This window comes from Onthophagus taurus, chromosome 7 (genome assembly GCF_036711975.1).
Source record: "Onthophagus taurus isolate NC chromosome 7, IU_Otau_3.0, whole genome shotgun sequence".
Lineage (NCBI taxonomy): Eukaryota > Metazoa > Arthropoda > Insecta > Coleoptera > Scarabaeidae > Onthophagus > Onthophagus taurus.
Genome location: NC_091972.1, coordinates 13,659,702 through 13,686,469, shown reverse-complemented (window position 1 = coordinate 13,686,469; position 26,768 = coordinate 13,659,702). Strand labels below are relative to the sequence as shown.

Genomic DNA, 26,768 nt, shown 5'->3' with positions numbered 1-26,768 from the left:
TCCCCTAAGCACTGCTTCCATCTCCTCTTCTGCTATCTCCTCTCCCCTATCTCCCTCATAGCCTCCCAAACCCATTAGCCTCGTTTCAACCCCTCCCAATAATCCCATAAAGTAACTCTTCCATTCTGTCATATGTATTTCGCTGGTTATCCTCTCCCTACCCTTCTTTCTCTTTTTCAGATACCTCCAGACCTCCCCTTCCCTTGTTATCCCTCTAAATTGTACTTTATAAACAGCAAAAAGATGCTGACATAATACACCATACTGCAACTGAAACAAACTGATTTGGAATACAAAAGCAGCTAACGCTGGAGTACCTAACGCTGGGTCATGTGTGTAATTCACCTAGGAAACGAAATTGAACAGAAATGGGTTTTGGCAGAAAAGATGTTTGTGAGTTCTTAATTTATCTAACTTAATTAATCTATTTTATGAAGTTTTTTGCACTGAAAACACACCTTTTGACAGAGAGCCAATAGAGTTGTTTATAGTAGGCTTCATATAGTAACGATACGCTGAAAGCGATAAGTAATTATTCCCAAGGTGGAATACTAAAAAATAAGAAAATAGCTTTTTTCTGGTGTGGACTGCATTTCGTAAAATATTGATCGTCAGCTGTGCAAGTTAAAATAAATGTAGAACATAATGGTAGTGATTACGCCGTCCGAAACAATAAATCGAAAATGAGCATAGGCACATGATGCTATACGTATTAATAAATCTTGATTGTCAACCTGATATATTTCTGCTATTGTGTTGTCTTTGATTGTCTAAAGACATTACTTGTTCTAGAATCATTCAATCATAGTAATGGATTTTCAACAAATTTAAGTTTTCTTATGAAGTTACTTCAGCCCACATTGTGGTCTGATCTTCGTTTTGGATTCATTCAATCACAGGCTTGGGAACTTTAGGAATTTTAGTTTTCATAAGAACACAAAAAAATTACTACAAATTCAAACTTAAGTTATTGAATGTTAAGTTCTCTCAAAATCACAAATCAGTTTCTAAAATTCGTAGCAACCCAGCTGATTATCAATTTGATACATCTTCTATTGTTTATTTATTCAATCATGTACTGTGTTTCTAAATGAGCTTGAGTTGGATCAAGGAATGTTTGCTTATGCTCAATTCTGACATATTTTCCATCACAAACTTGGATTCATTCAAGAAATCAGTTTGAAATTCTAGAATACGTAGTCTGATGGAAGAGTTACCGGAGTAAACTCTTCCATCAGGACATGACCGAATAAGAAGTATTTGCTAATTGCGATTATTCCACACTCTTTCAAGTGAACTAGTTTAAAGGATATCAGCTTTGTTTTGGTATCTATTTTAAAATGGCTTAATGCCATTTATTGCTGTTATTAGGCTAATCGCGAAGTACATGTATATGAAATGATATCATTTCACAGTAATCCGTTGGTGCCCATGTCAATACCCATCTTCGTATCGTTCAGGCTCCTTCTCACTGAAGGAAAGCCATCGATTATGTCTTAAAATGCTTCAAGTAATATTTTTTAATTAAATTATTAAAACCACCCAAAGTTTATAGTAACAAATTCCTTAGATCTCTTTCATTTGAGATTGTAAATAAAATTATTTATAATCAAAATAATCATGTTAGTAAAACTTTAAAATTCTTTAAATCATATTCAATATTGTTTATTTTTTTTTTAACCGAAGCTTATCTGTAGTTAGAGGTTGTTTGTTGACACAAACCCAAAACGACCTTCTCTCTTATCAACAGGAGCCACGATGGTGCCATAATAGGTTCTCAAAGCTGTAAATCTGAGTCATAACGTCACCGCACGAATCACTCTTAACTCTGTGTATCAACCTCCGTATATTAATAAACCGTGAACAATAAAAAACCAATTAGCCATTGCACAATTATTATTATTATTATTATTAACGTTCGCAATAGATAGATTTATTTTACCCCGAGGCTTTACATGGGTAATTCAATTACCGTGCCAGCTGATTTAATCTGAAAGCCAATATATATTATTGAAGACCTTGACGTGTAATATGTACAGAATACAACGAGAAATGTTTAACTTTATAAAAGTTATTTATAAAATGATTTCAAGACTTACCTGAATAATGTTAGTAATTTATAATCTTTAAAAATATTTATGTATAAAAATTATTACGCGTTAACATTTACAAATAAGTGATGCCTTTGACATTTGTGGTAATTGTTTTACATCATAAGCTACATTGTCATCTTGCATTATTAAAAAGTTTTGTACAAATCTGTACAATCAAGTGACATTTCGTTATGAATTTATTAAAGGATCGAAATAGTAAGACGCTACGTGAAGCTCAACAAGAAATAGAGAAAAGTGTTTCTTTTGTCACGTGTCTGAAAGGTCAGACCACAATAATTGTGTGTGTAAATCTGCTATACTGAACGCGCTATGGCCTGCTCCATTAGCAATGCAAATTCATGGCAATAAAGATTAGTTTGAATGTGTATTAACTGTTTCGCCGGCCTTATGGAAATGCTATTTCTCTTTCTCCTTATATTTATTTCCTCCTTTTCAGTAATTATGCGATGTCAGTTTGTTTATTGGGCGCCGGCCCCTTCTAGCCTTGGAAATAAGGTCGAAGTGGTACAAGACTCAAACGTTCCCGTAAATAAACTACGCCGGGTTCGCGATCATCATTGTTTATGATAACGTTAAATTTACGACAGTTTCGATTCCAAATTAACTCGTTATAATTAAACCAACAACAAGAAAAGAATTTTGTAAATAAATAAGCGTATTTTTAGGTTTTCCAAATACTTTATTGCGACAGTGGTTGTTCAAACATCGTTTTAAGGTTATTTCTGCAACGAAACGGATGTACTTTTTAAGCAGTTAAAAGCTCGCGGATCGTTTTACTCGAATATTATTAGAAGTGGCCATTAAGGGGGGCAGTTAAAATCCGTGCAGCCGCCTATGGGTTTAATTGTGCGAGTCTCTGTCGCCAGAGAGTCGCGTCTTCCTTTAGACGTCTCTTACTGTCGAGACAGTTTTGCGTTAGTCACGGCCACCAAGAACCTTCTACCATAAATCGTAGTGAGATCGCTAATTAATAATGCAAAATGATTACTAACGTGCCAACTTCCAGGAGGGTCCTAAATTTAGATTAATCTTTGGGGTGGTGTCGTATCGACTCTCTTAGATTTTCCAGAAAGGATTATAGGCTTTAAGATTTCTTGCCAACGGTACAATTAGCAACAAAGTAGCCTTTAATTAAAGCTAATTAAAGTGACTTATTTTTCGTATTTATCTTATTACTGCGTGTAACGATTATTATTTTTTAAAATAATAATTGGACTATTCTCGCACGCAATAAGGAAGTGCTTTTGTGATAGCACACTTCAGCCTTGCACAACAAAGAGATTACTTTATCACAAGTTCGCTAAATACCGCGATTAGTTATAATGCCATTTAGAGATAGCGCGTGGCAATATTTTTATTAATAATAAACAAATTAATTGATACAATCGAACCATAATCCTAACCGTAAACCGTTACATCTGCAATAAAATAGAAAATTGATACTTTGATAATCAACTTTATTTGCCTATTTTGTTCTATTGTAACTATAAATTGTTGTCTTAATTGTTATTCCAATTGGATTCACGCTAACCGCTCAAGGTTTTCACGCTCTAATCGCATCATTTTATTCGAACTTATAAATATTAATGGTGCAATACCTTTTAATGTCATTTTAATCGTTGATATAAATATTTTGTAACATGTAACATATGGGAATAATATTTGTGACTTCATAAATAACAAAAACCAATATAAACTGTGTGTATTTTTTGAACAGGGGTATTTATTAAACATTTAAAATGTCGTATGTTAAGAGCCAACTGAGACATCAACATGAAATAGAAACTGTTTTAAAGTAAATTTAATTGATAATTCATGAGTAAAACCTGTAGCAAGTATAGAAATGCAAATTTGAAATAATCATATCTCAAAAAATGACTGAGATATCGATATGAAATAAAAAGCATTTTATAGCATATTTCGTTCCTATAAATCATGACGATATGATTTTTTTAATTCAATTCTATACATTGTTTCAAGTATCTCAAGAGTGAATTGAGATATCAATATGTAATAAAAATCGTTTTAATGTAAATTTAATTGGTAATTGATGAGTAAAATATCATTTCTTTACTCCCACATATTTCTATGTTATGATCTTTCTAAATTCATCTTGTCCAATTTACTTATAGCAAGAATAGAAATACAATTTTGAAAAAATCATATCCCTAAAAATGATTGAGATTCAATATCAAACAGAAAGCAATTTATAGCATATCTAATATAGTTCCTATATATCAAGAATTATTCTTTCCTTCCTACAAATCATGACGATATAATTTTTTTAATTCAATTCTGTACATTGTTCCAAGTATCTCAAGAGTGAATTAAGATATTAATAGGTAATAAAAATCGTTTTAAAGTAAATTTAATTGATAATTGATGAGTAAAATATCATTTCTATACTCCCACATATTTGGATGTTATGATATTTCTAAATTGATCTTGTCAAATTTACTTATAGCAGGAATAGAAATACAAAATTGAAAAAATCATATGTCTAAAACTGTTTGAGATATCAATATTAAATAGAAAGCGTTTTATAGCATATCTAAGCAGTTTCTATCTGTAGTTTCTATATATGTATATATCAAGAATTTTTCTTTTAAACTCATCTTGTTTAATTTACTTACAAGTATTGATACAAATTTACACAAACTTGTGTTAACACAAATTTGAGAAAATTATAATTGTATTTGTTTTCGTATTAAAAAAATAACTCGAAAACAATTTTATTTTGTGATATGAAACGTCTACCATGGTATTTATAACTGGCGGTGAATTTTATGAACTGTTGATGAACGAAAACGTTGCCCTAAAAATAAACGCGAAATCCGTCGGTCGACTACCGAGCGCCGCAAAACGTCCGGAACACGCGCCTTCGCCCTAACAAGTTAGTTTACTTTGGAGATTCCGCGGACGGTGAATGAAGAGGGCCGAGGAAAGCTGGCCACAGTTTAGCGTCTGGTGTTTGTCTTTGAGGGCGGCTAGCGGCATGAATTCAGGACCAGAACCCGTTTTGATTGTTATGCATTCCCGATAGGATAATATACAAGATATAGTTACAAGATGTATCACACGAACTAATTGTGGACCGCGAGAAGTGACACGACAAGAAAATAGACTTGTTCACAAACAAACAAGTTTTAATCCATCTATACTTTTAAAATTTGTAATAATCGTTTTGCAAAAGCATTTCCGCACGTGTCATTTTTATTTATTATATCGTCTTAAAAACAATAAGATGATTGAGAATCATCTTATCGATTAGCTCGTGCCCACAAATATTTACTTATCAACTATTGTCAACTTACAATTAATTTTTTTTAGGTTGTAATTGACTCGTGCTCATTTTTATTTAATAATCTAAACACACGTTATGTTTGAATAATACAATGATCTATTTTAAAAACAATAATCAATTCAACTAGTTGTAGTCAGTCATTACAACAAATACAATCATTATACATATGTAAGATATAGATATTATAAATATTATATGTACGAGTGATTTTTTTTTACTTGTTGCGATCGAAAATATTCCCAACAAATACTTTCTAGACACGACAAACACACATTATCGTATATTTATACATGGCAACTACGAACGAACTGACAAACATCTGAAAGAAATCGTAATAAAAAATTCAAAGTAATTGATTTATAAATAAAAACAAATTAATTAACCCCACTGTAAACAAATAGCAGGAGATTTTATGATAATACTATTTTTCCTGTTTGATAATTCACGCACGCGCTCATTTGATAAGATAGATTAGTAGTTTATAATAAGGTAATCCTTTTCTATTATACAGCCGAATCATCAATGTTTTATTATGGCCAAGTTATTTTTGTTGTTAAGAACGGAAACCGACAAAACCGTAAAACTCGAACGTTCTTACATTTTATTACGATTAAGTTAGACGTGAATGCGCTGAAACCGTCGTAGTCGTAAAGCATCGGAGTCGAATAAACACTTCCTTGTTGACTACAATAGTCCGATTATATCGTACATAATTTTTACAACGCGTATCTAGAACTCGTGCCAATACAAAGTATCTAAAAATACTAATGCACAAACATCTATGTGACGTCCCCATAAAATCAGTTTGATCAATAAATAAAATAACAACGAAACTATAAAAAAAACAACATAAATTAATTAGTTATCAAAGTTAAATCTAGTTGTATTCAATTAATATTAGGTTTTTCTTAGAATTTATTATCAGAGTTGCAGCTATGAGTAAATAAAGATTGTTTATATTTTAATGCAAACAACACGTAAACCATAAGAAAAAATAATCTTCTCTAAGTAAGAGATTAGAAAAGTAAGTCTGAATTTAAAATTTATATTATGCGCATTGCCTGTGTGGAAACAGTATAGTTTCAAGTTGAGAATAGTTTATAGATTGTCATTTAAGGGTTAGGAACTGTTAGCAGGATCTGTTTACACGCAATATTAACTAACGCATACTAGTAGCGAAACGGTGCAACAAATTGGTGTTGTTATTGGTAAGTAAAGTATAAAATTTAATAGTGTTAGTGGGAGAAAATCATTGTCAAGATATTAACTAACTTATTATCTTACTTATGCATGATTGGAATATGATCCCCCATAATGATGACGCTTTTTTAGAATCTCTGGCGAAATATTGATAATAAATCTATGCCTGTTATTAGGTAAAAAAGTTTATGGGAAGGCGAAATGAATATTACCGCCTACTCCAGAGGATTCTGATGGTTCTAACTACTCAGATAAAGAATTGGAAGTAGTAAGAGACAACACTGCAGTAGTAATAGGTAAATTATTAGGTACTTGGCGTTTGGGTACTTTGCTTTGAATAGAACGTACAGACACTGTGATGCGATTTTGTAAAGTTGCTGGACAGAAAATGTAGATTAGATGTCAGTAATCAATAATTAAAAGTACGTGGGAAGAGTTAACGTAGTAACTTTCCAAAAAAAGTAATTATTAAGTCGATTATTGCAATACATGGAAATGGATGAAAGGGAACTATTAAGTTTCAGACGAGATCCCAAACAGCTGGTTAGTTCCGTAATCTCTGAAAAGAGTCGTATTGTGTTGTAAGGGCTACTAACTTTCTTATAAATGGTATTAGTGTCAGATTTAGTAGACATTTGATCATGACTCAGATAGATCAACGAGTAAACTTTCAAATCTGATCTATTTATAACCAAGAACCTACTTACTAAGTTCCTCATTGTTTTCTAATAACTTAATTACTCCAATATTACTCTAATTTTGCACTAACACAGAGTATGCCATTTCGAAGGGTTTGGTACTCTTGTGGCTTCTAATCCGGATCGCATTGTCGATGATTTGGTTGAATTCGACATCAACGTAATGAAGAAGTAGCTATTGGGGTCAATATTCTTGCAATACTAAGGGGCTTTGAGGTTGCTCCAACTTTCAAACCTAATCTACAACGGCTTTGAAATTTATGACCAAGAACCTACTCACTAAGGTTTCTCATTGTTTTCTAATAACATAATTAAACCAATATTACTCTGATCTGATTTTGCACTAACACAGAGTATGCCATTTCGAAGAGTTTGGTCCTCTTGTGTCTTCTGAACCGGTTCGTATTGTCGGTGATTTGGTAGTATTCGACATCAATGTGATGAAGAAGTCGGTGTTGGGGTCAATATTCTTGCAATACTAAGGGGCTTTGAGGTTGCTCCAACTTTTAAACCTAATCTACAACGGCTTTGAAATTTATGACCAAGAACCTACTCATTAAGGTTTCTCATTGTTTGCTAATATCATAATTAAACCAATATTACTCTGATCTGATTTTGCACTAACACAGAGTATGCCATTTCGAAGGGTTTCGTCCTCTTGTGTCTTCTGATCCATTTCGCAATGTCGGTGATTTGGTTATATTCGACATCAATGTGATGAAGAAGTCGGTATTGGTCACTATTTTTGCAATACTAAGGGGTTTTGAGGGATGCTCTTAATACCTTGTTTTGATATCTTTACCATCTTGTGTTATATCCAAATATGTTGTTCTATCGACATATAGTGCTTAAATATTGTTTATGCTGACATGTTGGTCCCGTTTTTTGCAAAATTAATGTGTGCAGACATAGTCTAATTTAACTTAATTCTCCATTACTTGAGCCAATTGCTAATTTTGTATTTATTTCTGCTTCTTCATGATTTTTGCCCACAGTTAAAAGTGGCTATCGTATCATGATCTAATTCAGAATATTGCTGGTTCTAGGGTTGGTCCTAGTAAGCTGACTTGGTATTCCAGTATTAATTGCTTTAAGTTAGCAATTGCTTTAAGCTGACTAGGTAAGATCTTAATTTGTATTGAAGTCCTTGCACACCACTGTGTCTGCAAGTCTATTTGTAATCCGGTGAATCTGATCAATAGTTTAGTGACAATATTTTTTTGATTTTCTGATCTCACCTCCCTCTTCAGTAAGATTTTCCCATTCGAGAATATCTTCACCCTGATTTGGCTGGAAAATCTTTTCAAGATATTTAGTGTATCAGTCATCTGATACTCACAATCATCATACTCACAAAGATAGTTTAATTTTTGAATTTCTTTGTTTAGTTGTTGTGTGGCATTATTTAGTATAATTTTATCGCCTGGTAAACTAGTTTGATATCACATTATTCTCAGCCTTAGAAATAAGGTCTCCAATTTCATTGAAATAGCTGATATCTTCGATTCTTGAAATAATCTCTGGAGTATTAGTCCATTATGTAGTGTTATAGCAGTTAATAGTTCTGTATTTCAGGATTTCAAGAATGAATGCCTCTAAGATGCACATAATGTAAACATATTTACCTAAATTGATTAATTATATATTATTACAGTCAACAAACACAAAAAAAAATAATAATGAGTGTTTTTGATTATCACAAACACAAAACAGTAAATAAAGTAATAACTAATATAATAAAGTAATAACAATAAAACGTAACGATTGTTTATGTAAAGCTTTTAATAATTATCAGCCACATATCTGAGAAAATATTTGTTGTAGAAACTTTAAGTAATTTTAAAATTACTTTAATTTCTGCGTTTGATTCAAAATTTTGTTGATGACTAGACGAAGCACTAACAGCAACGGAATGCCGACATAAACAATAGGGCTGTTTATTTTTAGCGCTCTACGTAAATTGAAAACGCGAACGGAACTCAACCGCGCTCCGTTCGGGTCAGTTAGGTTAGGTTAGGTCGTCTAAATTTAGTGTAGAGCGAGTGCTGCGGTAGTACATCAAAATGTAGGCTTCGAAATGGGTTGATCGGCCGATAATTGGGTTTCGATATTATGTATTACGCTTTATTTTTTATTCGAAATTACGTTGTTTACCCCGATAAGGAGTTGCTCGAGTTTGCCAGTAAAATTACGACGCCTCTTAATTAATGTCGATACCACGCTCCAATCCGTATATATAGCGTTATGCCACACAGCTTTGGATTATGTACTTTTGTTTGTTTTCGACTTACGTTATCGGAATACAACGGATTCACTGGCCGGCAAACAAACTTTGCATTATTCATAATTCTATTTACAAACAAACTATAAAATAATTTCTGTTAAATAACTTTACTGAACTAAAGTTTAGTTTTAACAATTTATCAAGATATTTGTTACAATTTCATTTTTATTATACCGTGTCAACAAAACTTCCCATTCGAGGTACTACATAAGAACGATAGTAATTGCCGCGTCGTAATGATCATTTCACGTGTCGAAATGAATCAATTCCGAGAAAAGCGACACGGCGCGGTGGCTATAGCTCGGCCGTAAAGAGCACATAAAATTTCCGGGCGAGAAACAACACGTCGACTGGCTGGTATACGTACGGCTTCCAAAAACGAAAATGTGAAACGCGAAAAAACCGCAGGGCAACGAGGAAAAATAAAGTGAGAGCGCGCGAGGACGGTAGAATTACCTCGAGGTAAATAAACCCGAACAGGCAAGCGCAACATGCCCAAACGCAATTATAGTTATTTTTATAGCTTTATTGATGTTTCAATGCCACGTACGATTGCAAAAGTCCGCTCAGTTCACTGCTCCGCATGCTAAGGAGCAAAACAACTCGTCCGCGTACGGAGACGGCGACGCCGCGTCGGTCGCCGCAACGAGACAGAAAAAGACGGAGGCCGTGGTCGGCGTAATAACTCAAAATATTCACTCCGCAATATTGGCCGTGAGACATGTTTGTACTCGACGGGGGGCGAGGAGCGGCCCTGCTACTGTCAGAGACGGATTCAAACCTTTTTTATACAACATACCCGTAATAACTCATGAGGACGCAATCTTGTTTCAACTTAGCTAAACTCAAATCACTAAGAAATACATCTTTGATATCACTAGACTTCTGATTCGACGTCAATATAGAGAATAGATCATATATGTCAATCAAAAGATCCTGAATGTACAAGTATATATTTTGACTATGCTGGTAATAGTGTTATTGAATTTATATAAAAGACTCATTTATTTTTATCAAAGTTGATGCAACAGAGCTATCATTGGTACAGCATTCTTTGACAAGTTTAACTATGGATTCAATTAATCAATCCAAATACCCACCACAACTTTACCTTCATCATTTATATTACGTTTTAAGCTTTAAATTCGTGAGAATGAAAACAGGATTGTCTGAATTAATATTGCTAATTAGTTGCATTAAGGATCAGTACATTCTTAAAGTTAATTGAAGCTTTATCAACGTATACATCCTTAACAAATATTTTAAACTACAAAATATTTTAAAATGAAATATTTTACTTTGACTATGATAATTCTTATCTAATATTCTAAATTTCTTTAGATGCCTCCTCTTTTAACGTTAAAAGAATGAATTATCTTGGATCATTAAAATACTTCGACTACGTAAATAAAGCGCGAGACATCTTTTGGGATTCCTTGCCATTAAATTGTGACATAATTAAAAATTAATCGATGAATATCGTACTGCACAGGATTGACAAGCCATTTGACGACGGAAAGGGTTACAAATACCCAATTTAGAACAGTGCTAAGAGAAGTGAACGCAAATCTCACTTCAAGTGCAACTCACATAGCATACTAAATGTCACAAACATCAGATAAGTTAGTAAGTTGCAGTATCATAAATATGGCCAATATGAAAGTAACTTTGACATTTTTTGGAAAAAAATCATCAAAATTATGACTACCTAAAAGTGATGTGTTCTGAGGTTCGGTTATAATCTGGTGCTGTATCTGGTGCGGCGTCAGGTATCGACAACCAACATAACATGTTGACAAACATTGTCATCCACCATGTATCACCTAAAAAACAAAAAAATTAAAAAAAATGTTTACTTATTTTTTTCTTTTTCAGATCCCTAATACTACAGAGGAATGGCTCGCAAAAGCAATTGGATTTCAATTTGGATAGAAACATGTTTCGACTCGCCAACCAAGTGCAACTGAGTATTTTAAATACAAAGGAGGATTTAGTATTATACTTCTAGATCATTCTTATTGTTTCATGTATGCTGAAATAGATTCCCAACGAATTAGGATGATGGGGTATTATCCAAAGTACTTTAAGGGAAGTAACGCTAACAAACAGTATAAACCTAACCACCCGCTGCTTCCTCTCCGATAGCAATAGCATTATCTCTTATGTATTTATGGGTGATGAAGCATTTATACTCAACAAACATATTATGACGCCTTTTCTTGGACACCACGCCTTGGGTTCCTCTAAAAGAACATTCAATCAAGAATTGGTCAGATCTGGGGTGGTGGTTAAAAACCGTTTTGGAATCAACTATGGTCGTCATGGTAACCATTCTAGTGGGCTATGATGAGCCATAGTGAAGAGGTATTACAGCAAGTATCATCGACCACAACGTGAGCAGCAAATAGAAAAAAATAATTAATCGGATTTTCGGTCAGCAGGATTAAAAGTAAAACAACTTTTTTAAAATAACTAATATTTCGATTGTTGATTACAATCTTCTTCAGAGCATTTTATTGCTAAAACATTTTACAAAAAAGAAACGTAAGTCAAGCAAAAATATTTAAGAAGCAAAAAATATAACTTACTTGTAACTCGAAGTGTAACGTTTTAATATTAAATTTTTCGAGTTTTTAATGGTTCATTACTCAATTTTGATTGTTTTTGAATTTTAACATGTTTTTGATCAATTTACTTTTGACGAATTTTGAGATTTTACGCCACTTCGAGTTACAAGTAAGTTATGTTATTTGCTTCTTAAATATTGTTGCTTGACTTACGTTTTTTCTTTGTAAAATCTATTTTAAAAAAGTTATTTTACTTTTAATCCTGCTGACTGAAAATCCGATTAATTAATTTTTTCTATTTAGTGAAGAGGGGCCATTTACCATCTCCATCATTCACTACTTACGCTAACTGTAGACCATCATCACTCTACACATTAGTGTTGGCTCACAGTGGTCAACATTCAATCAAGAATTGTTCAGATCTCGGGTGGTGATTGAAAACAGAATCAATGGTAATCATCATAGTCACCGTTCTAGAGGGCCATGATAAGCCATAGTGAAGAAGAGTCATTTTCCATCATTCACTACTTACGCTAACTATAGGCCATCATCACTCTACACATTGGTGTTGGCCCACAGTGGTCCATATTCACTAAGCATGATACTTTCAACTGAAATATAAAGCATTAAAATCTGTTGTACAGTTTTAATTATAACTGTTTTAACTTGAATTAATTCCTTATTATTAGGGGCTAAACAACAAGCTGAAGACGGTGTCATTCCGAGGACTGTATAAGGTTAACGGGAAACAAAGGGTATTGAGATTTCGATAGAAGAAGCTACGACGAATCGAATGACAAGTACTATGAGAAATACTAGATAATATTCACACTTCTATAGGTCTATTTAAACTTTCAACGTACTTATATTGGTGTTGTTAAGCTCCATATAATCCATTGATTATATAACGCATAATCAATGTATCTCCGATTAGCTAATTCCATAATTATCCAATAATATTAATGTATTAATCCATCATTCCTGTAATATGTATTTAGTAATTAATTAGAAAGTAAAATTAATTTAAATAAAAAAAGGAATCCTGTACGTAATCTTGATGCGGCCCTGAAATGTTCGCAGGGTTATTCATATTTATTAAGTCTTTAGCGAACCAGGGTACAAAGTGAACACCTCTTATTCTCACGTAAACCGAATGGAAATGAAATATCGGACCTAGCGAACGTAAACTTTCGACGTCGGAGCGTAAGATCTGCTCGCACTTTTTTTTTCTTTTTGCACCTCTCGCCCCTTCCACGCTTTCGAATCACGTATACGGTCCCGGTACATATTTTGCGACCTGTCTCATGTATAAACATGTTTATCCCGGGCGAGAGGCATACGTATACGAACGCGGTGACGTATCTTTATTTCTAGTTTACGATCGTACGTTCGTTCCGTCGCGCCTCTCGCTTATGGCCGCTCAATATGGACTTTTATCAGTGTTGCTTCGACGACGTAAACGACCGCCACACGATTTTTGTTTTTACGAAAGATACCTGCCTACACAACACTTATTGAATGCTCCTATAACGTCTACGTTCATCTTGTCATCGAGAATAGAAGAAACATAGGAGGCGAAAGAAAGATAACACACTATGATTTAAATAATTATTCGGTACTAGCTGAAAGGGACCAGTCGGATGACTAGATAATTGGTACGTGGGAAAACGATTATCGTCATTTTTCGGCGTCAACTCGAAATTGCACGTGGTTGCAACGAGGCGGAGGAATTAGCTACGGCGGAAACGGTAAACAAACGGTCAATAAAAACTCGGTCGAAGATACGGAGGCCATCAAATCCCGAGGAGTGGAAAGTTCCACAGAGTCACGATTGCTGGTAACGGAAACTAGTCTAAAAGTCGAGTACGTGAACACTCGAGGGTAAGAAGCAGCGTGGCCGCGTTTGCCGGAGCAATTTCGAGCGCTCCCGGCTGATCTCGCCCAAGCGCACACCGCGAATTACATGCTCCTTAAGTTTAATTATCCAAATTACGATAATAGACAAACGTGAAATTTAATGCTGAAGATTAGGTTTAAGTGGAGGTCACTAGAAACTATAACTGGAAAATACTCAAACAATCTTAGTCTTATAAAACATATTTTTCAAAATTTACAAAAATTTTACCTTTAAACTTAATAAATAATACTACTTTAAATAAAAATGTTAATGTGGTTACAATTTTTTTACAAAGGAATCTTATCAGAATTCATATTAATCTAACGCTAGAAATATTCTTGTCAGATTTGAAGTTCATTTAATTCGATCATCATATGCTAGTCCATTTACCTTAACCTCAGAAGCAAAGATTGCATTTATTACCTTGTTTTTTTTTCGTTTTCTTGAATAGGCTTATTAATCTGATTTTCTTTTCCCTATATTTTTTAGAAATAGGTGATAGGATCAAAGACAAAAGCTGTGAAAAGCCAGCAACAGAGTTGAGACCCAAAAGGCAAAGCTATACGAGACAATAAAAGACAAAGATTAAAATGCAAACCAGATTTACACCATATAGTACTATATTCGCAGATGATACAGCATACTCTTACCAAGCCTGACAACTTCCAGTCAAGCATTGCAGAGAGCTAGTGATCATTTATGTGCGTGGACCAAAAGATGCAACATAAAAATGAATGAATCACATATAAATTACACAAACAAAAACTACTTAACCCTCCACCTTTGACTATTAACTGAACAAAAGTTGGAAAAACAGCACAAAATATTTACGCATGACTCTGGAGCCTAAGTTGAGCCTTCCAAGATGAAATGAATCTTCCACGTTCATTCATTCAGGTTCAAAACTATTTCAGTTGTTGTTGTGGTGTGTAAAAACCAAAGCTTTGTGCGGAGTGAGAGTGCAAAATGTGTTCGTTAAGGTTCTATAACGCACAAGCTTGAACTTTGATAACATTAAGGAGTATTCGCTATAAGGCGAAGTTCCTTATTTTTGCTGATGTTGATATCAACATATCGACAATTCAAGACCCTGTTTTAATAGATGGAATGATCAGGCTTTCTATTCATATATGGCTCTACAGCCCGTATCGAACCTTGGCCTCCCTTAGCCTCTTTCTCCATTCATCCCTGGGTCGGCTGCTTCCTCCCATCTCAATCTCGGACCTCGGTCTCACTCTTTGCATTGTTCTACCGACCAGTCATCCCGGCACTCTCTCTTCTCCAATTCTGATCACGTGGCCGGCCTATCGTCTTTATAAATCTCATACTCCCGAACTGGCCCAAATATTCTCCTCATGATCCTTCTCTCGAAGTTTTTCGGTGTATATCCCTAGATCTGATATATTGGCCAGGACTGATCTCCTTCTGATTTCTTCTTTCTCTGTATCCAGCCAAGATAATTCTACACCAAGGTATATAAAGTGAGGCACCACTTCTATGTTGTCATTTGTCGCTGTCTCGATACTGATGTTTCTCCTCGTCTATAGCAGTAACTTTGTCTTCTCCGTGTTGATCCTAAGCCCAACTGCTTCAGCACCATCCTTCAGGATTTCATACGCCCCCGCTGCTGCGCTTTGTGTTCGGCTCAATATGTTCATGTCGTCCGCATACGCCGCCAACTGCACTGATTTTATTGATTAGCAAGCCTGTCCTCTCCAACCCCATTTTTCTTATTAGATATTCCACCACCAGCTCATACGCTTTGATGCCCGCCAGTGTGCTCTGAACAAGTTGTATCAACTTTACTGGTATTTCAAAGTGTTCCATGATCTTGAACAGCTGTTGTCTATTAATGGAGTCTTAAGGCTGTCTAAAGTCCACAAATATATTATACACGTCGACATCTTATTCCATTATATATTATCTGCTAAACGGTAAATATGTGGTCTATGGTGGATCTTCCCTTTCTAAATCCTGCTTGGTACTCGCCTATGATGTTTTCGGCAAAAGGTCGCAGTTTATACCCCGTACATAACAACGCAATGCTACGATAGTTTCGACATGCAAGCTTGTCTCCTTTCTTTTATATGGGGCATATCAGGTTTTCTAGTGGCGTAATTTATTAGTACGCTATCTCCAAAGATAACGGAGATATTAGCAAGTATGTAGGTTGAAAAACAATTGTTGCTGAAATGCACTGGTTTAAAACCCCGATATTAAATTTGAATAAAATTGTATATTTTTTGAACCTTCATTTTTTTAATAATAAATAAGGATTTCATTGTTGTTAAATACAAAGCGAAAATATACAAGTACGTATTAATATATTAATATACTGTTGATCTAATAACCTTCGCCTAGCACATAATTAACTAAAATAATCAAATTAATTGATATTTAAGTGTAAAAAATTGCGCAACATTTCCTATACGCTTCCCAAACATATGGCGCATTAAAAACAACTTGATTAGAATATTTATCGGACCTTTCGCCATAAAATGTGTACGAGACGTTCTTATCGCGTTTTATACTTCCCCGATACGTTTTATAGTAAACATCTGGTACTATTCGAGTTTACATGTCTGCAAAAATAAACCAAAGCATATTTTAAGGCGCAAAACGAAAAGATTGTTTAGAATATTGCGCCATCGACGAAAAGTTCTCCGAAGAGCGATATAGAGTTGTGTCAAAAACGCGGTTATTGCCCGTGGGCTATTTAAATTGTTAAAATAAATATTTTTATCTTCCTATATTCACGTCTCGTGGACCATGTGTGCAATGTCACACGCACAAGGTAATATTTCTAAAGGCAACGTCTTGCTCCGTCGAGATTATCAGCAAGCTAATTTTTGTGTAAATATTTCCCTGGCGCGGCGTTTTGAATAAATATTTTTTCTCGACTCCGACCTGCCTTAATGTCGACGAGATTCACCGCGACGACAACGAGCAAGTGAACGCCCGGGACTGTTTAATGAACGTTCTTGTGCTATGTTCTCGTCTTACTAATAAAATTTATGGCTACGTGTAAATTAAAATGATGACATGAATTTGCTTCAAATTAGTTTCGACTGAATTAGATTTTCAGATAAAGAGAGTTAAATATGAAATAAAAACTTAACAGTTCGTTCCTTATAATTTATGGGATGGAACGCCTTCGAGCACTCCGTTACAATAACCATAACGTTGTCCCTAGAGCTGTGTCTGTTAAAAGATGTCAAACGTAATACCATTTTTGCGGAAACGTCTCGCTCCGGCCCCAAGCAATTCCAATTTGTACGAGACGCTTTAATTTGATGGAAAACGCACGCTCTGCGGTCGTTTGTTTAACTGCCTCTAAATCGTAGCTCGACTGAAACGGATGACGCGATTTTTCCGAAACTAAATTGGGAATAACGGAACGTGAAAGGTGCGTCGTGCCGTGGTTTATTTCGTCGACGTTAAACCAAAGTGTTATTCCAAATCAGCCTTCCAACCTTTTGGCCTTTTCCTTACAGCGGATATAATCTTCGTAAAATCTCTCCACTCTCAGTACTAAAACCTTAAATGGTTATTACACATTATTTACACCAAGTTACTTTAACAATATGCATTCGTCTATAAACAAAGGAAATGGGAATTATAACCACTAATGTTAAAGAATTTGTTTGGTTGTTGTAATTAATTAATTGGTTAAATTAGTATTTGATTTAGAAATTTATTTATGATAAAGTGAAATGAACTAATAATTCAAAATCAATTATTCGTTAAATTGTAAATTATATGGTTTGTTTTGTAGAATTGGTGAGCTCTTGAAAGCTTTCGCTAAAATCAACAGACCTACATTACGTGTATGTACATACACGTATTACATCAACGGAAACGTTATAAATGGCAACCTAGTTCCTGCACTAATGTATTCCATCTCTTTTCGAAATGTCGTATCATCAATATCCTTCTCCTACTTCAATTTTCAGCAATTTTCAATCGACGAATTTGCATCCCCGCGTATAAGAGCTGCACCGCTTCTAACTATAACTCCGCGCGACGCTCTTCTTTTTTCGTTGCAGGAGGCGGTAGGAGGAAACATCATCAATCACTTCGGCAGGCATTAATAAGCATTAAGGAAATTGATTTGACGAAAAAAGGCTGGTCCGTCACGGTTCGCTCAGTACGCTTTTGCCAATAGTGTAAACCACCCGACCAGGGTTTAATCTTCGTTCGTATTAATGATTCGCGTAATAAATGGAAACCGTATGCTAATTGCGGGTCGTTTGGAACTTGTCGAAAGAAATCGGCGATTTGTGCGAATAAATTCGAAGGGAAGCCGTTTAGTTTGACGCTTTTTATTCGATTTAGAACTTTCCTTCAGTTCGCGGAGTGAATTAGTTTGACTTTGTAATTGGGTCTAATTATGGTAATTGCGTTTTCGTCGCGCTTGTCTTCTGCCTTTTCTCGATACCGGGTTCAAAACTTTACAACAATTTTTTTTATTACTATAAGTGATTATTAAAAAGTAGTTGTACAATAATAACACAGAAATTCCATTGCTATCTTAATTGACATTGCGTTGCATCATTACCCTACTTTTTTTATTTCACTGAAGTGACCCGTAACTTCATCAATATTTGCAGCGTTTCACAATCAAAAAGTTCCACCTAAATCGTTGAAAAAAAACTACGTTTGTTGATAAATACCTCACCTAACCAAGGTGACCAAGATAAAACCCACATTTAAAACACAATCATTTGTACATGCATCCATCTAGTGTTAACAGCTGTAAAGCTAGTATATCAGTACGTATTCAACTTTATCGTGACTCATTTGTTTAAACGACACCTGTATAAACATTGAAAACTCTCGTTAAAGACTCAGCTTTTTTGTTACATCAACGGTTAGAAGATATAAGTAATGAGTTTGCACTGTTTTTTGTAAATGTTTTGTCAATATTAAATATAATACAAGGTATAACATGTATTTATCTGGAACTCATTTTGAATCGCTCTGTATAATAGAACTTCAGGTAGAAATTTATAAATACCCACTTCCGATTTACACACAATTGTGGCTAAGAATTTTCTGACGTCACTCTTTTATTTGAAGGAGAATATTAACGTCAGCAAAGAACAACCCCGATGGCATTCTCCTCGAAAAAGCAGGTAGTTGTGGTTGAATTTGCTTGAAAAGACGTAGAACATCTTGTTCTACGTCCGTTTGCGTTTATCTGTTTATTCTGCTTTGCTTCTTGTGGTTGTATAAGGGACTGTTTATTTTGTAATAATATTTATACATGAACATAACTGAACCAGTTATTATTTACAAATTGACATTTCGATTCACATCACCCACACGAAACCTGATATATTTACTTAAAAAAATACTCTTTCGTGTGGATTAATAAAAAAAGCAAATATCGATACTGATAAGACAACGAGTAGTGTAAATTTGCACAAGCGACTGCGAATTCTCAGTCTGTATTTGCAAGCGATAAGAAGAGTTTTTTCTATGAGACACGTGTCGATATTGGTGTAAGTAGTCCGTTCGATTTTATCGTTTTAACCAAATGCGTGTTTATTTATAGAAATTGCATTCAGGAAGCCAAACGCAAACAAGAACTCTTTAGATAACGATTTTCTCATTACAATTACGTCGGTTGAGCAACCAAGATGATTACGTGCAATCGTAAGACCCGTTGACGCATTTTTAGATAAGTATTTATGCATTGTGTGCAAACAGAGAATTGAAATTGCGTTATCACAGCACATAATGGAGCTATAAAATTTCTAGGTAGTATTACTGCATTAAGATGAGTATTTTGAAACAATCAGCAAAATTACTTTGGATGTTTTCAATACTTTATGCTGATGAGGATATTTTTGTTATAATAGGTATTACAAAATGTAATACGTTGTAATATTAAAACAATTATTAGGAGAAAATATAAAACAGCTTAAAACAATTTTATTAGATCGGAATATTCGCATTATGGTAAGAATCCATTATGAATGCATTTACTATTACAAACGCAGCTTTACAAGCAATCTTTACGCTTTGTTTATTCCGTAAAAATGTCTTGACGTGAAAATCAATGATGATATCGCGTGTGAGAATAATCTGTAAGTTATAGAGTGTACACTATTGATGCAATCGATCAAGACACTTATTGTTAGTCAGAAAATAAAGGGAGACTGCCATGTATGATAAAAACTCAATAGCGTTGTTGGGTCCGGAACCACCTTCATTCCTCTCTTCCTATGGCTATCAAACATCAGCTGAAGAACATCATCGAAATCTTACTAATGACACTAACTAAATGCAAGACAGTTGAGGAAGTCAGAATAATGATATTCGGCAACATGAACACCGCGTTGTGGAAGCAAACGCAACGGAAAGAGGAGCTGATGGGTTAGCCTAGATGGACATCACACAGTCGGCGTGCCTAGTCATATGTGCAAACAACATAACTATCACACGACTTCTCAATGCATTAAATGCGCCAAACCAAATTTATCCTTGCCGTATTAGCTTCTTAAGGAGACAGAAGCCAAATGCGTACTCTGGAATGCCTCATGCTCTGGCAGTCTACTCAAGGTCAACAGCGAAGCCCTGAAAAAGCTCATCAACCTGAAGGAATGTAGTCAAACTGGGGTTCAAAGCTGGGTCAACGATGAAAACCCTGTGCTAGTGAAAATATTACAACATCATTGTTTACAAAACTAAACTTCATGAGAATACAACAAGAAGAACAAAAACTTGACCACTGGAGACAAAAATATTCCTACCAACCCTTCAAAGAGAAGAAACCCTACATATGAGACCGTAAATACCTTAATCCTCCTTCTATTGCTATCAAAAATCAATTGAAGGAAGCCATCGAAGCCTTTCAAATGGCACTAACTAAATGCAAGATAGCTGAGAAAGTCATGATGTTACTCGGCAACACTAAAGTCTATTGCGAGGTCTTGTGCGCAATGTCTTAACATGTTAAACGCTTAGAAAACATTAATACCACGAATTGGAACCAAAAGCGTCAGAAAGAGGAGTTGATGTATCTTCATCAATAATATCTATCTGCGTTCGTCCAATATACCAAACACGTTGCTACTACTGGGATCGTCCGCCTTTATTATTGACATATAGGAAAATCTTAACATGCTATCAACACCATTTCTGTTCAAGATAAAGTTCCTGACAAGTCCTTCATCTACAAGAAGGGATGGGCTTGATACGCCAGACACACCGGTTGAGAAAACGATAGCAATGGATGCTGACCTTGCCGAAGTCATTGAACTTTGCACACATTGTAGAACCAAAGAATTAAGTTGTCCCCCATATACTGGAATGGCTTCTTTGCCGAAACAAATGTCCCTAATGCCATTGATCGACACTGTAGTGTAAACCATGAGGATATCATTGCGATAAAGCATTTTTAAGCTTTCATTTCGTAGTAATCGTTTCGTGTGAGTCCGTTGATGGTAATGAAATTAGGACAGTACTAAGGCATTATATTTGACATGGTAATAGATCGCTTAGGGAGTAAGAAACTCAAATAGGCATCAAATTGTCTCAGGGAACGGTGGAGAAATCTGTCGGTAACTTTATTCTGGTTTTAAACATACTAAGTAATGATGTTCATGATGCTGTATAGTAGCATGAAACATTTATTTTCTATAGGTAAAAGAGATAATAACATTTCCGTGGGGATGCAAAGCCCAAGCGAGCTAAGCCCAAGTGTTAATACAAGAAGTCTGCTAAGGATGGAGTGTGAATACTTAGATTCTATAATATTCAATCTGTTTCAAAACTGATTTTTAGTTGTGGAATAAATTGTTCAAAAAATAGTTCCTTTGTGAGGTTCAAATATAATCTGAGCTCTATCATTTTGTTTGGAATATCTTTTTCGTTTCATATTATTGTTAGATTTATTGTGAATTTATTAGTCAAGAACTTCAACAAGTTTTACATGTCTTATGATAACATTACTGATATTTAACCTGAATTATTATTATTATAACTTGTATCTTGGTGGGATTTACTTCCAAAAGAAAATAAAACTGAAAAGGAAGCGATGTTATTTAGTATTAATGACAACTCTGATTCTGCCGCAGACGTTAATTTTGCGATAGTACGAGGTCGTGGTCGACAGAGGGCAGTCGTATTAATACCCGTGTCGTAAAAATGAAACACGATTCTTTTTAAACAGCCGAAGCGAACGACCGCACGAGACCAATAAAGTTTGTTTTATTGAAGTACCGAGGCAATAACTGTTAATCTTTTAATCTTTCAACATTAGACTTGTTTAGTCCGTGCACGGCGACGTTTCGTACGGCCCAGACCACGTCATCCTCATGACGAATTGGCCGTAATGGGTGCATCGCACCCGGTTTACTGTCCGACCTCCGCCTTGCATCGCTTGTAATGGAACGAGGAGTCGCTATTATGCGCTATTCGGGATGATGTGTTGCGTTATTGTGATATTTCGGACTGCGGCCTAATGGAAAACGAAGATTTCCCTTATCATTTATGGTTACAAATGAGAACAAAAACCTCAATTTGTCCACCGATAGAGCAAGAAAAGCAATTACGAGATCGAGTACTTTGTAAGAACAGTTCCGTTATGGCGTTATAATATAGAAAATACATCTCGTGATTGCAATTCACCTTATGACACTAGACGTGGAGATATCAAATATCGGTTAACACTACCATTAAAACAGTTAATTTTACCGTCTGCGGCTACGTAGCAATTATATCACCCACTACTGTAATGATAAATAAGCACACCGCAATAGACTGAGGTTAAGTCTAATTAAGCTCAATAACGCTCCGGTAGCTTACCGTTAATTTTTATTCGACAATTTTTTGTGGTTTTGTTCTAGATAAACCGATATCCCGTCAGATATTTAGTACTACCATACCGGCACTTTTTTATTTCATTTCCAAACAATGCTTATAAAAAGCCTGCATGTTTTCATATATGGATGTTATAGTCAGTTTTTACCGAATATTATTTTTTGTTTAACGAATGCACCGATATATAACTTTAAAATGAGTGATACCACGTTCGATTTCATTGTTACCGACTCCTGAAAACTAATATTAATATTAATTTGAATTAAAATTATTTATCATGATGGATTGTATGGGTGGAAGTCGATCGTTTATAATCCAGATGGTCGGTTGAGTCTTTCCTGGCTACAGAACACCCGATTCGGAACTAGCACACCGATTATGCGACTTAGCTTAGGACGTCGTCCATAAATAACCCAAACCGCCATAGAAACCAGGCTAGGACCCGTGCGAAACGGCAAACGTGACAAGCTGATGACTCCATGAATTTAACATGCATTTTAAATGGGACAGCAGCGCCCAGACGCCGACGTCGTCGCTTGGTGTATACTTATGCGGCGAACGGTTGAAATATTCAAATAAAATTGATCAATCAACGACCTCTATTATTACTGATAATTGTACGCCGCGTAAATATTTAGTTTACCCGTTTTCGGTGAATACCCGGTCGGTACTCAGCCGATGACATATTTGCATAGCGATTACATATATACATATAGATGATTTCGACCAAGCCCTGGATAATATTTCGGGTCGAACATTCTCCTATATAAACGTAGTCTTGGAAAGCACGTAGGTGCTTGTGTTTGATCAATTTCGCTCTTGTTTGTCTTAGAGGGCTGTTCGATCGATTATTCATTCAAATTAAAAAGAAACTTACAAAATACATATTATGATTTCCTTAAATCGAAAACATTAACGATAATATGGTAGCAACATTCTTTGCTTAATGAGGCAACCTATAAACTTGCAGTTATCTTTTACGATTTCAAAGAAAAATAATCTATGCTATAAAACTGACCTACAACATCGTAAAATAATAGTATTAGGTCTCGATAAACAGTATAAAATTTTTAAGATCCATAATCATAATCATTATATTAATTTATTCCAATTAATGCAACACATTTTGTGGTTATTATTATTTCTTTTATATGGTTGGTTTTGGTGTTTTATCGGTCAATGGCACCTCCTCGTGTGCGCGATGATTTCAGTTTCGACTTTCAACACTAACGACAGTAAATAAGCCACTGTTCGCAGTATTTCCGCGTAATCTCCATTTAGATTATTGTCGTTTAGTCGATTTGTGAAACAAAAAAAATAAACGAGTGGTTATTTCACAACATTTAGTCCGGACAGATGGACTTCGGAAAAAAGACACTGCGCAATGTCGAGATAATGGTGGCCCGAGGCAAAAAGGTGAACTTATCGGTGCAAAGTAAACGTGTCGTAACCCAGAATATATTGCTGCCGATAGATTAAGGCGCTACAACAATAGTCCGATACAATAGTTCGCATGTGTTGTGCAACTTAAAGCCGCGTATAGGGCCGTGCGCACTCGTATGATTTAAGGTAAATGGTGAATTCAAGTTATAAAGGTCAAAGCCGCACCCCGAAAGTTATTTTTTTTTATACGTACCCGGACACGTGTGCATTTGACGTGCAAAACGGCCGGACGCGGGATGGTTCCGATACGAAATTGAAAAAATAAAATAAATAAACGCCGCTCGCTGACATGCCATTTCCGCAAATTAATTATATCGAATTAAAATGCGAACGACCAGCATGCAAATCACTATTTTTCCGATTCCACGTCGCATTTGCATTTTTCACGGTCCGCGCAAACCGTCGACACGATGGTGGACGCACCCGACACACACACACACACACACGTATACAAACCAAAATAAATAAAGGGAAATAAAAGCGATGTGGCTGCGAACAAAACGCCCGGCAATGACTGTCTGCTAGCTGCATTAAACTACAAGGGCAAATGTTTATTACCGTAATTACTAGAAGAGTACCATTTCTTTTTCTCTCTGTACATAACAGAAACAATTCTTTAATATTTCAACTGTTATCTCAACATTTCTAATGTAGAGCAAACATTCATCCCGCAAATTCCAAAGCTTCAATAATATCTGATTTGTATACCTGTTAGAGTTAGGAACCAAACACTAGTAATTGAGCGTTTGGCCGGGCACGTGGGAATTAATAATTGGTAATCGAATACGCCTGCAAATTAACTACAAGCACATATATTCATGGTTACCTCAATGGTGGACAATCGATACTATGTGAAAGTTAATACTACTGCGTATGGTACACTATTGTTGGTTTATATTAATAACATTGTAGGTATGATTTAAAGATCATTAGAACTATGTATTTTTTATCTATTTAAAGTTATTCTTTGAGTAATCTAATACAAATTAGTTAGAAGTTGCTTAATATATTTAATATTTACACAAAAAGAAAAAATTATCTATTTTCAGTCAGACTCATTTAAATCATTTTACATTCGTCAGATTGACGAATAGAAAATGATTTTTTTTTACTGTCTTGACAGTTCTGTTTTGATGGGGTTTCATTATGCCCTTGAAGCCCCAGTAATTATTTCTCGAAATTCTTGCTTTACACATAATCTTGCCGAATTGAAGGTTAAATACAGGATAATTTATTAACTCAGAATCAAACTTTGACATATGATAGCTACTCCAATTACAAACAAAAATTTTTAATGAACATATGTTCTATTTCAATTATTTACGAAATTAGTTCTCTGGACAGATGAATCATGTTTTACACGAGATGGTATAAATAATTACCATAATGAACATATCTGGGTATTACAAAATCTGCATGCGATTAGACCAAGGAAATTTCAACAACCATTCAGCATCAACGTTTGGGGTGGAATATTTAACAACAATTTACTAGGTTTGCATGTACTTGATGGACGTTTGAACGCTGTAAATTACAGATTTTTTTTAACAATACCCTTTTTGATTTACTTGAAGATATACTGCTTAATGTAATTCAAAATATGTGGTACCAGCGCGATGGTGCCTCACGTCATCGCGGAAGAGTAGTTGTCGAGTGGTTAAACCAATATTTTCCAAACAAGTGGATTGGTAATAATAGTCCATTTGCTTGGCCACCTAGATCCCCCGATCTTAATACATTTGATTTCTACTTATGGGGTCAAATGAAACAAATTGTGTATCAAGTGGAAATTAACACACGAGAACAGTTACTAAACAGAATACAAATGGCTGCTACTGAAATAAGAAATCAACCAGACATTTTAATTCGACTGAAGAACTCTTTAATTTGTCGTTGTAAAGCATGTGTTCTAGCAGAAGGAGGCTATTTTGAACAATATTTGTGATATTTATGTGTAAAAAAGATATGTTGCAGTTAATTATGATATAAGAATTAAAACTCTAAAGTGTTATAATTTCGTAAATAATTGAAATAGGACATATGTTCATTAACATTTTTTTTGGTAATTGGATTAGCTATCATTAAGTTTGATGGTAAGTTAATAAATAACAATAAATCACCCTGTATAATAATGAAAAGTAAATTTGTAAATTTGTAAAAAGTTATTATATCAGTTTCTTCTTAAGGTTACACGATTACAAACATTTTGGTTCAACTGACATAAATATGTATTGAAAATAACTGTACATTTAATTTTCGTACAATATGGTACAGTAGAACCTCGATAATCCGGGGATAGATTATTCTGGTTCACTATTAACCGCGCCCATATCCCTCAAAAAAAATACTACTACTAATCTACTATGACATACAAAAAACTAACGTAGCAATTCTCTGACGTGTTGACGTGGTTGCGCCTAGTTTTATTGTAA

The 26,768-nt window shown here is 34.8% G+C and overlaps 1 long non-coding RNA gene across 1 annotated transcript; it reads left to right on the top strand.

Annotated features, from left to right (window-relative positions):
* Nucleotides 1-343: 343 nt before the first annotated feature.
* On the top strand, nucleotides 344-12,803 carry LOC139430679 (uncharacterized). The gene is made up of 2 exons (XR_011641065.1): nucleotides 344-393; nucleotides 11,476-12,803. It is a non-coding gene; the product is annotated as an uncharacterized lncRNA (long non-coding RNA).
* Nucleotides 12,804-26,768: the final 13,965 nt, after the last annotated feature.